Source organism: Oryctolagus cuniculus, chromosome 7, assembly GCF_964237555.1.
Source record: "Oryctolagus cuniculus chromosome 7, mOryCun1.1, whole genome shotgun sequence".
Classification (NCBI taxonomy): domain Eukaryota; kingdom Metazoa; phylum Chordata; class Mammalia; order Lagomorpha; family Leporidae; genus Oryctolagus; species Oryctolagus cuniculus.
The window spans coordinates 136,633,103-136,647,609 of record NC_091438.1 but is presented as its reverse complement, the minus strand read 5'-3'; the positions used below and the strand labels follow the sequence as shown (position 1 = coordinate 136,647,609).

Below are 14,507 nucleotides of genomic sequence, written 5' to 3'. Positions count from 1 at the left end.
TTTTCTTAGAAGGCATCTGTCATTTTTGTTTGCTGAAAGTATTTTTTTCCTATTATTTTCCTAGATTTTCTTTTTAGTTGGCCATATCCTTCATGACCCTTACTGTGCTCCTTGTGGCATTATTTTACAGTATGCTCATGAGATTCTTTTAAAAGATTTGTTATTTATTATTTATTTATGTGAAAAGCAGGGAGAGAGAGAGAGAAAGAGATCTTCCATCTGCTGTTTCACTCCCCAAATGACCGCAGCAGTCAAGGCTGGGCCAGGCCAAAGCTGAGAAGCAGAAACTCCATCCTGGTCTCCCACATGGGTGTCAGGGCCAAGTTCCTCTGCCATCATCTGCTGTCTTCCTGACTTATGAGCAGAAAGCTGGATCAGAGCAGAGCACCCAGCACTCAAGCGTGGGTACTCTGATACGCAGTGCTGGCATTGCAAGCATGGCTTAACCCACTGCACCACAATGCCAACTCCATAGTGTTCATTTTTGAATTTTTCAAAATCTTTTTCTTCCATTCCTGAATTCTGCTCGTTTCACTTCCTCCGGTTAACTGTCTTTCTCTCTTCCTTGAATTATTAAATTTCTGCTCTGAGATTGTCTTCCATATCTTCATTGAGAATTTTTGAACTTATGGTTTATAAAAAAGGGTTGTAATTTTCCTGTTTTGTGATGATACTGTGTTGAGTGTTCATTATCAGAGATGTTGCTCTGCTTTTCTGCATTTTGTTCTGGTATCTTTGTATGGATATGTAACTATCATTTTGTGCTCAAATTCAAATGAGATCTAATTCTCCAAACCTTCTATTAGAAGGGACTTTAGGGATGTGGCAAGAACATTAGGAGCACCTTAGTAACAGGTCACTTTTCCAGATTTCTCTGCTCAAGCCCTCTGTCCTTGGTTCTGATGAATTCTTTCTTCAAAATATAATCATATCTTCTTTGCCTCTCTGTAACTGAAGTGGTTTAAGTAATGTGAACTACTAACTGTGAATCTCCCTAAGTCCTTACCTATTTCTGTTACCAAGGGATAAATCTTCTGCCTTTTAAATTGCCTGCTTCATATGTTAACAGAGAATTTGTGTAAAGTATATAGGAGGTCCTTATACTATTTTTATAACTTTTCTCTGAGTTTGAAATTATTTCAAAATAAGAAATTACACAGGAAAAGTGCATGCATCACTTTTGAAGGGGTAGTGCTTTCTGGGACTGGCATTTCTAAACCACCCTCCACTCACTCTCGTGAAACTTTCTGTACTTCCCGTCTCTTCCTCTTTCTGAGAATCTCCCATTCAATCTCAGCTCTAAACATTGCAGTTCCCACTAAGGATAGAATCCTTGCTGAGAGTGAAAATTTGCAATTCTTCCACCAGGGTCCTTTATACTCCCATGTTCAGATGTGACTTTTTACATAGGTTCCACTAGTCCCAAGTACTTTGGACCATATTTACTTATAATGTGGCATTTTTCTAGTTTTACGATCTCCTAGTTTCATTGAAAATATTTAGTTTTTTTTTTTTTTCAGCATTCTCTTTGTTGCTCTATACAAATTCTGGGAGAAAGATGGGAAAATTTGGAACAAAATTACTATTATGTTCCCATTGGAACTTGAAGTCCACTTTGGACATTATTAAGAAATAATTAAATAACCTGTTTGTCAAAGAAATCACAAAGGAATTTAAAGTATTTTGAATTGAAGGATAATGAATATGCACATTCAGAACAGATATGATCAGCTATGGAATGCTTAGAGAGAATTTAAAACTAAATGCGTCAGTAACCTGGGCATTCATTTCAACAAATTATAAAAAAAAAAAAAAAAAAAAAAAAAAAAAAAAAAACAGAAAATTAAATGCAAAGAGAATAGAAATGCGAGATAAAACTAGAGATAATTAAATAAAAGCAAAATTATTTCTTTCCTGTAGGTAGGGAGATTTCAAAGGTTTTTAAGAATAGTGACATGATCATATTTGTTTTCCAGAAAGAGACCTCTGGCAGCAGTGTGGAGAATAGATAGAGGAGAAAAAGCTAATCTGAGAAGCCAGTTAGGAGGCTTTTCAATCACTAGTTCAGGTAAGAGATGCTGATGGTCTAACGTGGGATGAAGAGGCAGGAATGTATTAGAAGGATTAAGTGGGGAAAAATAGGTGTAAAAGCCATGTCCAGAGAGGGGGGAAGAACTTTGGGTATAGTACTGGTATGTGGAACTGACTGAAAAACACATAGACCAAAAGCTTTACCAGGTTTTGGAAGGAATTGTTTTTGCAAATAAACTCTTAAGTCTGGTATATCCGTAAAGGTTTAACCAGAAAAGCAAAACCAGTGGGAGCTATATGAGTATACTGAGAGATGTGGTTTATGCAGTTTGACAGCTAGGCAACTCTGAAATCCTTAGAGCAGGCTGTCAGGAAGGACAATCTAGAAATCTTGGGCACAGGCTGAAGATGTTGTCTATAGGTATAATTTCTTTTTTCTCTCTTAAGGGAGCTTCAGCCCTGCTTGTAAGACCTTCCAAGTGATTGAATTAGGCCCATCTGCATTATGTAGGATAGTCTACCTAATTTAAAGTCAACTGATTATGGATTTAATTACATCTACAAAATACCATCAGAGCAACACTTTCATTGGTGTTTTGTTAAATGAATGGCAACTAGTAGTTGAGCCAAGTTGATATATTAAAAAACAAAAAAAAACTGCCTGCCGGAAAATTTTTGTGGTTATTTTAATCCTTCTAAAAAACCTTCAAATTCAATGACTATGTTGTATTATAAAATGGCTTCCAAGAAGGGCATATATTCACAATAGTGACTCTGGGATTTTTTTTTAGAGATTTATTTTCTTTATTTGAAAGAGTTAGAGAGGTACAGACACACACACACACACACACACACACACACACAGAGAGAGACAGAGAGAGGTCTTCCACCTGCTGGTTCACTTCCCAAATGGCTGCAACGGCTGGAGCTGATCCAAACACAGAAGCCAGGAGCTTCTTTCAGGTCTCCCGCATGGGTGCAGGGGCCCAAGCACTTGGACCGTCCTTCACTGCTTTCTCAGGCACATTAGCAAAGAGCGAGGTTGGAAACGAAACAGCCAGAACTTGAACTGGCACCCATATGAGATGCTAGCACTGCAGTCCAGGGCTTTAACCCATTGCACCATGACACCGGCCCCTGACTCTGGGATTTTTAACAGGTATGAATGGTGATACTGTCAACTGATAATGGGAGGTAGATCTCTTGCTGTTGCTGTTTAGTTGGCAATATATACCATGTTTAAATAGATCAAATGGTAACATGTACAAAGCTTGAGGATTCTTTTTTTTTTTAGATTTATTTATTTATTTATTTGAAAGACACAGAGAAAGAGAGATATCGTCCATCCATTGGCTCACACACCAATTGGCCTCAATGGCCAGAGCTGAGCTGATCCAAAGCCAGGAGCTTCTTCCAGGTCTCCCATGTGGGTTCAGGGGCCCAAGCACTTGGGCCATCCTCCACTGCCTTCCCAGGCCATCCATAGCAGAGAGCTGGATCAGAAGTGGAGCAGCTGGGTCTTGAACTGGCACCTATATGGGATGCCAGCAGTGCAGTGGCCTTACCTGCTACACCACGTCAGCTTAAGGATTCTATGGAACATATGAATAGAGACATCTCATAGTTAGAAATTTAATTTCTGGGAGCCAGCGCTGTGGCACAGTGGGTTAAAGCCCCATCCTGCAGCGCCAGCATCCCATATAGGTGCCAGTTCAAGACCCAACTGCTCCACTTCTGATCCAGCTCTCTGCTATGGATGGCCTAGGAAGGCAGTGGAGGATGGCCCAAGTGCTTGGGCCCCTGCACCTACATGGGAGACCTGGAAGAAGCTCCTGACTCCTGGCTTCAGATCAGCTCAGCTCTGGCCGTTGCGGTCATTTGGGGAGTGAACCAGCAGAATGGAAGACCTCTACCTCTCTCTGTAACTCTTTCAAATAAATAAAATAATTCTTTAAAGAAAGAAATTTGGCCGGCGCCGTGGCTCACTAGGCTAATCCTCTGCCTGCGACGCCGGCACACCGGGTTCTAGTCCCGGACGGGGTGCTGGATTCTGTCCCGGTTGCCTCTCTTCCAGGCCAGCCCTCTGCTGTGGCCAGGGAGTGCAGTGGAGGATGGCCCAAGTCCTTGGGCCTTGCACCCTGTGGGAGACCAGGAGAAGCGCCTGGCTCCTGGCTTCGGATCAGCGTGGTGCGCCGGCCGCAGCGTGATGACCACGGCGGCCATTGGAGGGTACCAATGGCAAAGGAAGACCTTTCTCTCTGTCTCTCTCTCTCACTGTGCACTTTGCCTGCCAAAAAAAAAAAAAAAAAAAAAAAAACTAAAAAAAAAAGAAATTTAATTTCTGAAAACCTTTAGTGGTAGGAGCTAAAAAATAAAAAGTGTTGGACTACTCAGAATATAAATCCCATTTATGGAACAATAAAAGTAGGGAAAAATCTTTAGGAATAGTAGTTAGATTAAACAGGGAAGAGAAAGGTGGTAAAAACATGGGGAATACTGGCATTTAAGGAAGGAAGAACAACCAATAAGCAAGTAATGATTAACATGAGCAGTTTGAGAGTCAAAAAATAGTGTTGAAGAATCTGAAACATAAAACATACTCAAAAACCAGATGATCTCATAGTTAAGCCATGAGAGCTTTCTCAGTAAAATAACAAGATGAGAATATCAGTGCTATGGTTTATAGTCACTGTTGTGTTTGCTGACTTCTGTTCTTCTTATAGGTTTCTGTCTACATATTACTTCCTTGAGAAGCAGTATTTCACCCTTTTCTCCCCATCCAGCCATCCCCCAAGTCTGAGTTAGGTATTTCTCTTACATAGTCCCATAGCATGGTGTACTTCCTTCTGTAATAGCATGCATTACCCCAAATTACAAATGTTTACAGTTCCATGTCTCCTATTAGAGTGAAACTAAGGACTGTCCATCTTACTTATCAGTGTACCTTCCACGTATAGCAGACCTCTTGGTCATAGTAAGCAAAGAATGAATAAATAAATCAAAGACCATAAAGGAGGGGCATACACATGAGTCTAGAAAGTTGGAAATACTTATAGGAGTCATGTCTTAGCTGAACTTTAACATATATCATGAGATCAAGAGTTTGAATTGAAAAGAAGGTATTCAGGCATTAAAGAAGTCTGTAAAATATTATAAAACTTGATTGAAAGACACAAAAAATCAAAATAAATGAAATAGAACTCCTGAGAAAACTCAATCTTGTAAGAGGGAAGTTCTCCCAAAATTAATATATAAATAGAATTCTAATTAAAATCCCAATAAAGCATGTCAGGAAACTTGATAACTTAATGGTAAGCTTTATCTGGAAAAACAAATGACCAAAGAACGCCAATATAATTTCAAAGAAAAACGAAAAAAGAAAGAATTGCCCTACTTATTATAAAACCATAAGAAGTATAACACTTCTTATGTTAAGTGTAAACACAGACATATTAATGAAGCAGAAAGAGAGCTTAGAAATAAGGCACACTTATATGTTTTTGGAAACTCTGTAAATGTCTGAGGTAACATTTCACAGCAGGGAAAGAGTTGAATTTTTTTTTTTTTATTTTTATTTTTGACAGGCAGAGTGGACAGTGAGAGAGAGAGAGAGAGACAGAGAGAAAGGTCTTCCTTTGCCGTTGGTTCACCCTCCAGTGGCCGCCGCGGCCGGCGCACTGCGGCCGGCACACCGCGCTGATCCGATGGCAGGAGCCAGGAGCCAGGTGCTTTTCCTGGTCTCCCATGGGGTGCAGGGCCCAAGCACCTGGGCCATCCTCCATTGCACTCCCTGGCCACAGCAGAGAGCTGGCCTGGAAGAGGGGCAACCGGGACAGAATCCGGTGCCCCGACCGGGACTAGAACCCGGTGTGCCAGCGCCGCAAGGCGGAGGATTAGCCTAGTGAGCCGCGGCGCCGGCCAGAGTTGAATATTTAATAAAGTGTATTTATGCAATTGTTAACCATTTGAAAAACTAATTAGATCCATCTCTTGTACACATTTTCTAGTTGGATTATAATGCTAAATGTGGAAAAGCAAAATTGATATTTTTTCAGAAAAAAGAATATCTGTAACACTGAACAAAATGCAAAATATGAACTTAAAATATTAATAAACTTGATTACTACCTAAATTTGTGTAGTACAAAAGACACTATAAACAAAGTTAAAATACTGGAAGAATATTTTCTGCCCATATACCTGAGGGTTTTACAAAATTAAAGGACAGATGAATAGAGAAACAGGTAGTTCTCAAAAGAGGGAACCCAATAGCCAGTAAACACATAAAAAGATTCTCAGACTCAATAATCAAGATGTTATAAATGAAATCAGTAAGATACCATTTCACATCTGTTACATTTTTAAAATTAAAAATCTTATAAAGTACCAAAGTTCATAAGGATGAAGTAAAAGAAACTCTCACAAATCATTGTTGGAAGAAATATGACTTGGCACAGCTGCTTTGGAGAACAGTTTTCATTATCTTGAAAAGATGGCATAATGATGAATGTTCACATATCTTCAAACTTATAATATACCATAGTGATATCTTACAGATGGGCCTGAGGCATTTTATGTAATAGCAGAAATTTGGAAACATCCTCAATTCATAGAAATAGCAGAATCAATAAACAGTACATAAATTGTTACGTAACACTGGGTGGTACACCTTTGTAACATTTAAATGAATGAACCAGATCTCTGTATCAATGTGGGCTATTAAAACAATATTGGAGGAGTGACTAAAAACAAAAGGTTATACTATTATATAAATTTAAAACAAAAATTATATACTGAATATCTGTAAAAGCAGTAACATTATAAAAACATAGAAAAGATTAATACCTACAAAATTCATAGTTGTGATTCCCTTTAGGAAGAAAGAAGGTAGAGGAATGGGAAAGTTGGCTAGTATAGGGAGAAGAGATAGAGCAAAAAGCTTGCATGTTTAAGAAAACTATGAGAGTGTTTATTTGTATGAACAATGAATAACTTGTGCCATTGTGAAGTAAGGAAATAAGACTGATCTTTTATTCAGAAGATCCCAGGTATCTAAAGGAAATGAAAACACAGCTTAAAATGTTCAAATGAGTTTATTTTTTCCCCTAGCTTTATTGAAGTATCATTGACAGTTAAAATTGTATATGTTTAAGTGTACAGCATGACTTTCAATAATATGTATACATTGTGAAATGATTACTACAGTTAAGCTAATTAACATATCTCACTTCACATAGTTACCTTTGTGTTTCTGTTTGTGTGCATGTGTGAGACAAGAACACTTGAGATCTACTCTCAGCAAGTTTCCAGTGTACAATTTATTATTATTAACTGTATCCACCTTACTGTACGTTAGGTCTCCAAAACTTACAACTGAAAATTTGTGCCCTTTGACTAACATTTCCCCATTTCCTACACTCCCAGTCCTTGGTTACTACCATTCTACCCTTGTTTAAGTTCCACCTACGAGTGACATCATGCAGTATTTATTTTCCTATATCTAGCTTAGTTCACCTAACATACACCCAGGTTCATTTATGTTGTCCCAAATGGCAAGACTTCTTGTTTTTTAAGACTGAATAACATTCCATTACATATGAAAATATCTTATTTGCTTTGTCCACTCATCTGTTGATGGACATTTAGGTTGTTTCCATATCATAGCCATTGTGGAAAATGCTGCAGTAAATGTGGGAGTGCAGATGTCTCTTTGAGGTTGTGGTTTTGGGTATAAATTCAGAAGTATTGCTGAATCATATGGTTGTGACATTTTTAATTTTCTAAGGAACCTCCACTATTCCCCCCCCCCTTTTTTTTAAGATTTATTTATTTATTTGAGAGGCAGAGAGAGAAAGAGAGGTCTTCCATCTGCTGGTTCACTCCTTAGATGGCCGCAGCAGCCCGCAACAGCCTGAGCTGTGCCAGTCTGAAACCAGGAGCCAGGAGCTTCTTCCGGGTCTCCCACACAGGTGCAGGGGCCCAAGGACTTTGGCCATCTTCTATTGCTTTCCCAGGCCATAGTAGCTGGGTCTCAAACTGGCGCCCATATGGGATTTTGGCACTGCAGACAGTGGCTTTACCTGCTATGCCACAACTTCGGCCCCTGCTCCACTTCTGATCCAACTGCACCCACGTGGGAGACCCAGAAGAAGCTAGCTCCTGACTCCTGGCTTCAAATCGGCCCAACTCCGCCTGTTGCAGTCATTTGGGGAATGAACCAGCAGATGGAAGATCTCTCTCTTTCTGGCTCTGCCTCTCTATAACTTTCAAATAAATAAATAAATCTAAAAAAGAAGAAGAAGTGGAGCATCCAGGACTCTAACCTGCGCCCATTTGGGATGCCAGCACTGCAGGTGGCAGCTTTACCTGCTATGCCACAGCACCAGACCCTTAACTACTATTTTCAATATGGCTGTACCAAGGGCTTATTTACTAATTACCAGTAATGAGAAGAAATATCGCACAAACCCCTTACTTATATTTCTTTTCTTGTTTCCTTGATTTTGATTTTGCACCCCTTGTACTGGTATTCTGCATTGAACAAAACAGCCATCATTGAACTTAAAATCAAATGGGGAAGACTGGCTATGAGGAATATAAATTCTGCAGAAGAGAATACCAAGTACAATGGAAACACGTAACAGGGATCTATTCTAGTCTCTTTGAGGAACGTTTCCCTGAAGGAACTGGCAGATGGGAGCTGGGTGAGATTGATGGGAGAGATAAGCAGGGAAAAGTACTCTAAGAAAGGAGGTGATGTAGTTTTCTCTAATTATGACTAAACTTGTCTTGAGAATGATGGTTCTACTACTATTTAATATACTAATTTTCAACTGTGTGATTAAACTTACTGTATTTTATCAACCTAAGACTAATTTTTTGTTTACATTTCAACATTTCTGAAATGGATTATATATCTTATTATCGATGATTTGCCACAATTAAATTGACAGGTTTCTTTTTTTTTTTTTTTTTTTTTTTTTTGGACAGATAGAGTTAGAGAGAGAGAGACAGAGAGAAAGATCCTTCTTCTGTTGGTTCACCCCCCAAACAGCCGCTACATCCAGCGGTGCGCTGATCCGAAGCCAGGAGCCAGATGCTTCCTCCTGTCTCCCATGTAGGTGCAGGGCCCAAGCACTTGAGCCATCCTCCACTGCCCTCCCGGGCCACAGCGGAGAGCTGGACTGGAAGAGGAGCAACCAGGACTAGAACCCGGCACCCATATGGGATGCCGGTGCCGCAGGCAGAGGATTAACCAAGTGAGCCACAGTGCTGTCCCCAACAGGTTCCATTTTTAAAGATACATAAAATACTGCTGCATCTTACCATCAGTAGTATCTAGGTTTGATGAAATGCCAAATATTTCTTTAGTTTAGCCTGCCTTCAAGCCAAACTAACTGCATTTTGTTATTGTAATACACACATTTGAAGAGCATCACAGTGAATCTGATGTTTATTAATTATATCTCCTTAAGATATTTTTATTTAGCATTTACTATATATAAGAACGAATGCTAGGCATTTCACATAAATTATTGCACCACCACTATGTGAGTTAGATGATACCCTCAGCTGAAGTTTAGAGACAAAGTCACTTGTCCAAAATCACATGGTTGGTAGTTAAATGGTAGAGGTCAACTTCTCTGACTCAAACTTACGCACTTAATATTCATAGCTCTGTACTGCATCACTTACGAAGACTCCTGGCAGGCAATCTCGGACATCTCAGTCTTAAAACAATTTTTTTCCTTACTTTCTTGTGCTGTTCAATAAAAAGTAGCTTTCTATAAAATATTCAGTGCCCATTTTGCTTCTGGCAAAGAGTGGTCATCGTGTATAAATGATTACAGAATTTAGTTTTTATAATTTATCTGTACTTAAGAGCCAGAAGCTTATACTGAATTTGTTTTCTCTGCAAGGAAAACAGACTTCCTATAAATAATTTATTAATCACAATATTAGCCTTGCTATTTTTGTTTGCCTTGAGTTCATTTATAAGCTTACCAAGATTAAGAAATAATTTAATTTTATAATATTCAAATTAGTCCTTTCAGAAGTAGATCAAAGCAGAACATTTTGTTGGGGGTTGGAATGAGAGTTATCAGCTGATTCACGCAAGGACTTTATGAACATGTGGTCAAGCAAGGCCAACTAAAGGTGTCTGGGGCAGGCTTACTCAGGCAGTCTGTCCTCACATTAGGAAAACAGTATATAGGGGCCTGCTTGCTATTTGTGATGCTGGCATCTCACACTGGAGTACGGATTCAAGCCCCAGCTACTCTGTGCTTCCAGTCCAGCTTCCTGCTAATGCGCCTGAGAAAGCAGCCGGAAGATGGCCCAAGTCCTTGGGGCTCTGCCACCAATGTGGGACACTAGGATGGAGGTTCTGGCTCCTACCTTCAGCCTGGCGCATACCTGGCTGTTTTGGCCATTTGGGGAGTATACAAGCAGATGGAAGATCTTTATCTCTATTACTCTGGCTTTCAAATAAATAAATAAATCTTTAAAAAAAAAAAGGCAGAAAAACAGTATAAAGGAACTCAGTGATAGCCTTCATCAAATCTTTTTCTTGATTCACACCGTTTCAGTGCGATTGAGTGTGCTTTTTTTTTTTTTTAAGATTTACTTATTTATTTGAAAGGCAGAGTTACAGAGAGGCAGAGAGAGCGGTCTTCCAGCCGCTGGTTCACTCCACAAATGGCTGCAACGACTGGAGCTGTGCCAATCCAGAGCCAGGAGCCAGGAGCTTCTAGGTCTGTCCACTCCGGCTCAGGAGCCCAAGAACTTGGGCCATCTTCCACTGCTTTCCCAGGCCATAGCAGAGAGCTGGATCGGAAGTGGAGCAGCTGTAACTCTAACTGGTGCCTCTATGGGATGCCAACATTGCAGACGATAGCTTTACCCGCTGTGCCACAGCGGCAGCTCCTGAGTGTGCCTTTTACATTTTGGTACATAGTTGTTCTCTTGAAATCACACTTTGCTATTGCCCTGGAGAATTCCTTTTTTTTTCTTTTTATTTTTTTATTTTGATTTATTTATTTATTTATTTTGACAGAGTGGACAGTGAGAGAGAGAGACAGAGAGAAAGGTCTTCCTTTGCCGTTGGTTCACCCTCCAATGGCTGCCGTGGCTGGCGCACTGCTCTGATCCGAAGGCAGGAGCCAGGTACTTATCCTGGTCTCCCATGGGGTGCAGGGCCCAAGCACTTGGGCCATCCTCCACTGCACTCCCGGGCCACAGCAGAGAGCTGGCCTGGAAGAGGGGCAACCAGGACAGAATCCGGCGCCCCGACCAGGACTAGAACCCGGTGTGCCAGTGCCGCAAGGCAGAGGATTAGCCTGTTGAGCCACGGTGCTGACCTTGGAGAATTCCTTTTGTCTTGCTTCTGTAACAATATTTATTTCCTTTTCTACACCTTTTCTTTTTCTTTTTTTTTTTTTAATTTTTTTTTTTTTTTTTGATAGGTAGAGTGGACAGTGAGAGAGACAGAGAGAAAGGTCTTCCTTTGCCGTTGGTTCACCCTCCAATGGCCGCCGCGGCCGGTGCGCTGCGGCCGGCACACCGCGCTGATCCGATGGCAGGAGCCAGGAGCCAGGTGCTTTTCCTGGTCTCCCATGGGGTGCAGGGCCCAAGCACCTGGGCCATCCTCCACTGCACCCCCTGGCCACAGCAGAGGGCTGGCCTGGAAGAGGGGCAACCGGGACAGAATCTGGCGCCCTGACCGGGACTAGAACCCGGTGTGCCGGCGCCGCTAGGCAGAGGATTAGCCTATTGAGCCGCGGCGCCTGCTTTCTTTTTTTTTTAAGATTTTATTTATTTATTTGAGAAGTAGAGTTACAGTGAGAGGGAGAGACAGAAATGTCGTCCATCCGTTGGTTCACTCCCCAAATGGCTGCAACGGCCGGAGCTGTGCCGATCCAAAACCAGGAGCCAGGAGCTTCCTCCCGTCTCCCACATCGATGCAGGGGCCCAAGGACTTGAGCCATTTTTTACTGCTTTCCCAGACCATAGCAGAGAGCTGGATTGGAAGAGGAGCATCCAGGACTAGAACCAGCACCCATATGGGATGCCAGCACTGCAGACGGAGGATTAACCTACTGCGCTACCGTGCTGGCCCCCTTATTTTTGTTAATTTTCAGAATCTTCATGAGAAAAAAGTTCAAATTTTTTTGCAATGTACATATTGGAAAATTATCATATCAACAAATTCCAATATGCTTCAACTGAATTTCCGTGTTGGAAATTTCCTTCAGACATTTGACAGCGTTACTTCATTTTTTAAATAGCTATATTGAGATTTGTTTAATTTACATATTATAAAATTCACCCATCTTAAGTATGTATCCATTGTCTTTTTATTTCCTTGTTTTGCTTTACTTTCTGGAAAATTTCCTCAGCTTCATCTTCTAACCTTTTATTCACTTCTTCACTTCTAATATATTTTTATTCCTATTTTTTATTTGCTGAATTTTATATTTTATGGCATATTGTTCTTGTTGCACAGATGCAGTCTCCTTCTTAGCTCAGTAAGCATAAATTATTTTGGAGTTGTGCATACCTGTGGTGCATCAGAATTCCTTTATGTTTGTTTTGCTCTCTGTCTTCTATTTTGAAGGCTTTCTAGTACCATAGATCTGGGCATGATTCAGTGGGAATCTGAAACAGTGGAAGCTCTGAATGTGTGGATGGGCTTGTTGTCTGAGCTTCATCATAGGTGATTTCAGCGGGCTACATGGGGAAATCTGAGAATCCTTTCATCTCCTCTTGGCCACTCAAGCTCCCCAAAGATGAGTCTTCCAAACTCCTGCCTGAAGTGTAACAGTCTGGTTGCCTACATTCTGAAAGCCAAGTTGGGGATTCTGGCTGGTGGGATTTCTAAATTCAGTGTTTAGTAGGTTTACTGTCATTTAATCCTTTGTTTTGGTGCTGTTGAGAGGATTATGTGTCTGTGCCTAGTGTCCAGAGGGCTTTCATTTTACCTTTCTCAGAACGTAAGCATCCAGATCTACGTAAAGGATGAAGAAACAGCAGCTTTTCTGCAGTGTGGACCTGGTCAGGGCATCTGGGACTCTACTTGCTTCTCAAACTACTTTTCTCTTTAGTTTTCTGCACCACCCCCATCTTTTTCCCACTAGTTTCAGAGGTACCTGGTACTGCCCCTTGTGCCATTTTAGGGTTCTATAGTGTACTTGGTCCTTACCTTTCCCAACACAGCTAGCTTGTGGTACCATTTTCGAGGGTCTGATTTGTCAGTTACAACTTGCCTAGTTAACTTTCTAAATTCCAAAACATTGATATATTTACTATTCTGTTCTCCCCTCTTTCCATGTTTATGCCTCCTTTTTTCTTTTGCAAGAAGGTCATGTTCCATCTGCCGTCTTAATCTAGAATCTGTTCTTAAAGGGCAAGGGTTTGTTTCATCTCTAAATTCTAACTCAGAAAAAAAAAATCTGTGATACGATAGATACTTAGTAAAGTTTAAGTGAGTGATTAAGTCTTATTTTATTAGTTATCTATTGCTACATTTCAAATTGCCCCCAAACTTAATGATTGAAAACAGTAAACACTGTCTCACACAGTTTCTATGAGTTAGGAATTTACGAGAGGCTTATCTGGCTGGTTCTGATTCAGGGCCCCTCATGAGAATTCGTTCATCTGGAGGCTTACTGGGGCTGGGAAGACCCGCTTGCAGAAGGATCCAGTCAATTGTTAGCAAGTTAATTCTGGAGACCTCAGTTGTTTGTTACCATAGGACCTCTCCATAGGGCTGAGTGTCTTCACAGCCTTACGGCTGGCTTCTCCCGAGCAAGTAAGCCATGCGAGCGAAGACAAGAGCTGCAATACAATTAAGACCTAGCAATGAAAGTTGCATTCTGCTGTTTTCACAATGCTCCACTGGCTGCAATGATCCAGTATGTTCATGTGAGAAGGAACTATACAAAGCTGTAAATTCTTTAAGTCAAGGCTCCCTGGGGCCCATCCTAAAAGCTGGCTACTATACAGTTTCTATCTTAAGCTAACTAGAAAAAGAAGAGCCAGTTAAGCACAAAGTAGAAGATAAATACTAAAGATCAGAGCAAAATTAGTCAAACAGTACAGAAAATCAGTGAAGCCACTTGTTGCTTAAGAGTAATTAATGAGGGGCTGGCGCCGGGTTCTAGTCCCGAATGCTCCTCTTCCAGTCCAGCTCTCTGCTGAAGGCAATGGAGAATGGTCCAAGTGCTTGGGCCCCTGCACCCACATAGGAGACCAGGAGGAAGCACCTGGCTCCTGGCTTCAGATCGGCATAGCTCCAGCCATAGCAGCCATTTTGGGGGTGAACCAATGGAGGGAAGACCTTTCTCTCTCTCTCTCTCTCTCTCTCTCTCTCTCTCTCACTGTCTGTCAAATAAATTTTTTTTTTGACAGGCAGAGTGGACAGTGAGAGAGAGACAGAGACAGAGACAGAGAGAAAGGTCTTCCTTTGCCGTTGGTTCA

The 14,507-nt window shown here is 41.0% G+C and overlaps 1 protein-coding gene across 13 annotated transcripts in view; it reads left to right on the top strand.

The window, feature by feature from the left end:
- Positions 1-14,507, top strand: part of LOC100356842 (argonaute RISC catalytic component 3) — a 137,339-nt gene that overhangs the window by 63,533 nt on the left and 59,299 nt on the right. For 2 of the 13 annotated variants that reach the window (XM_070078753.1, XM_070078752.1), the window contains exon 6: positions 1,977-2,068. The exons of the other annotated variants lie outside the window; for them this stretch is intronic. The gene's annotated coding sequence lies outside the window, so the exon portion shown is untranslated. The remainder of the gene's footprint in view (positions 1-1,976; positions 2,069-14,507) is intronic. 13 annotated transcript variants of the gene reach the window in all.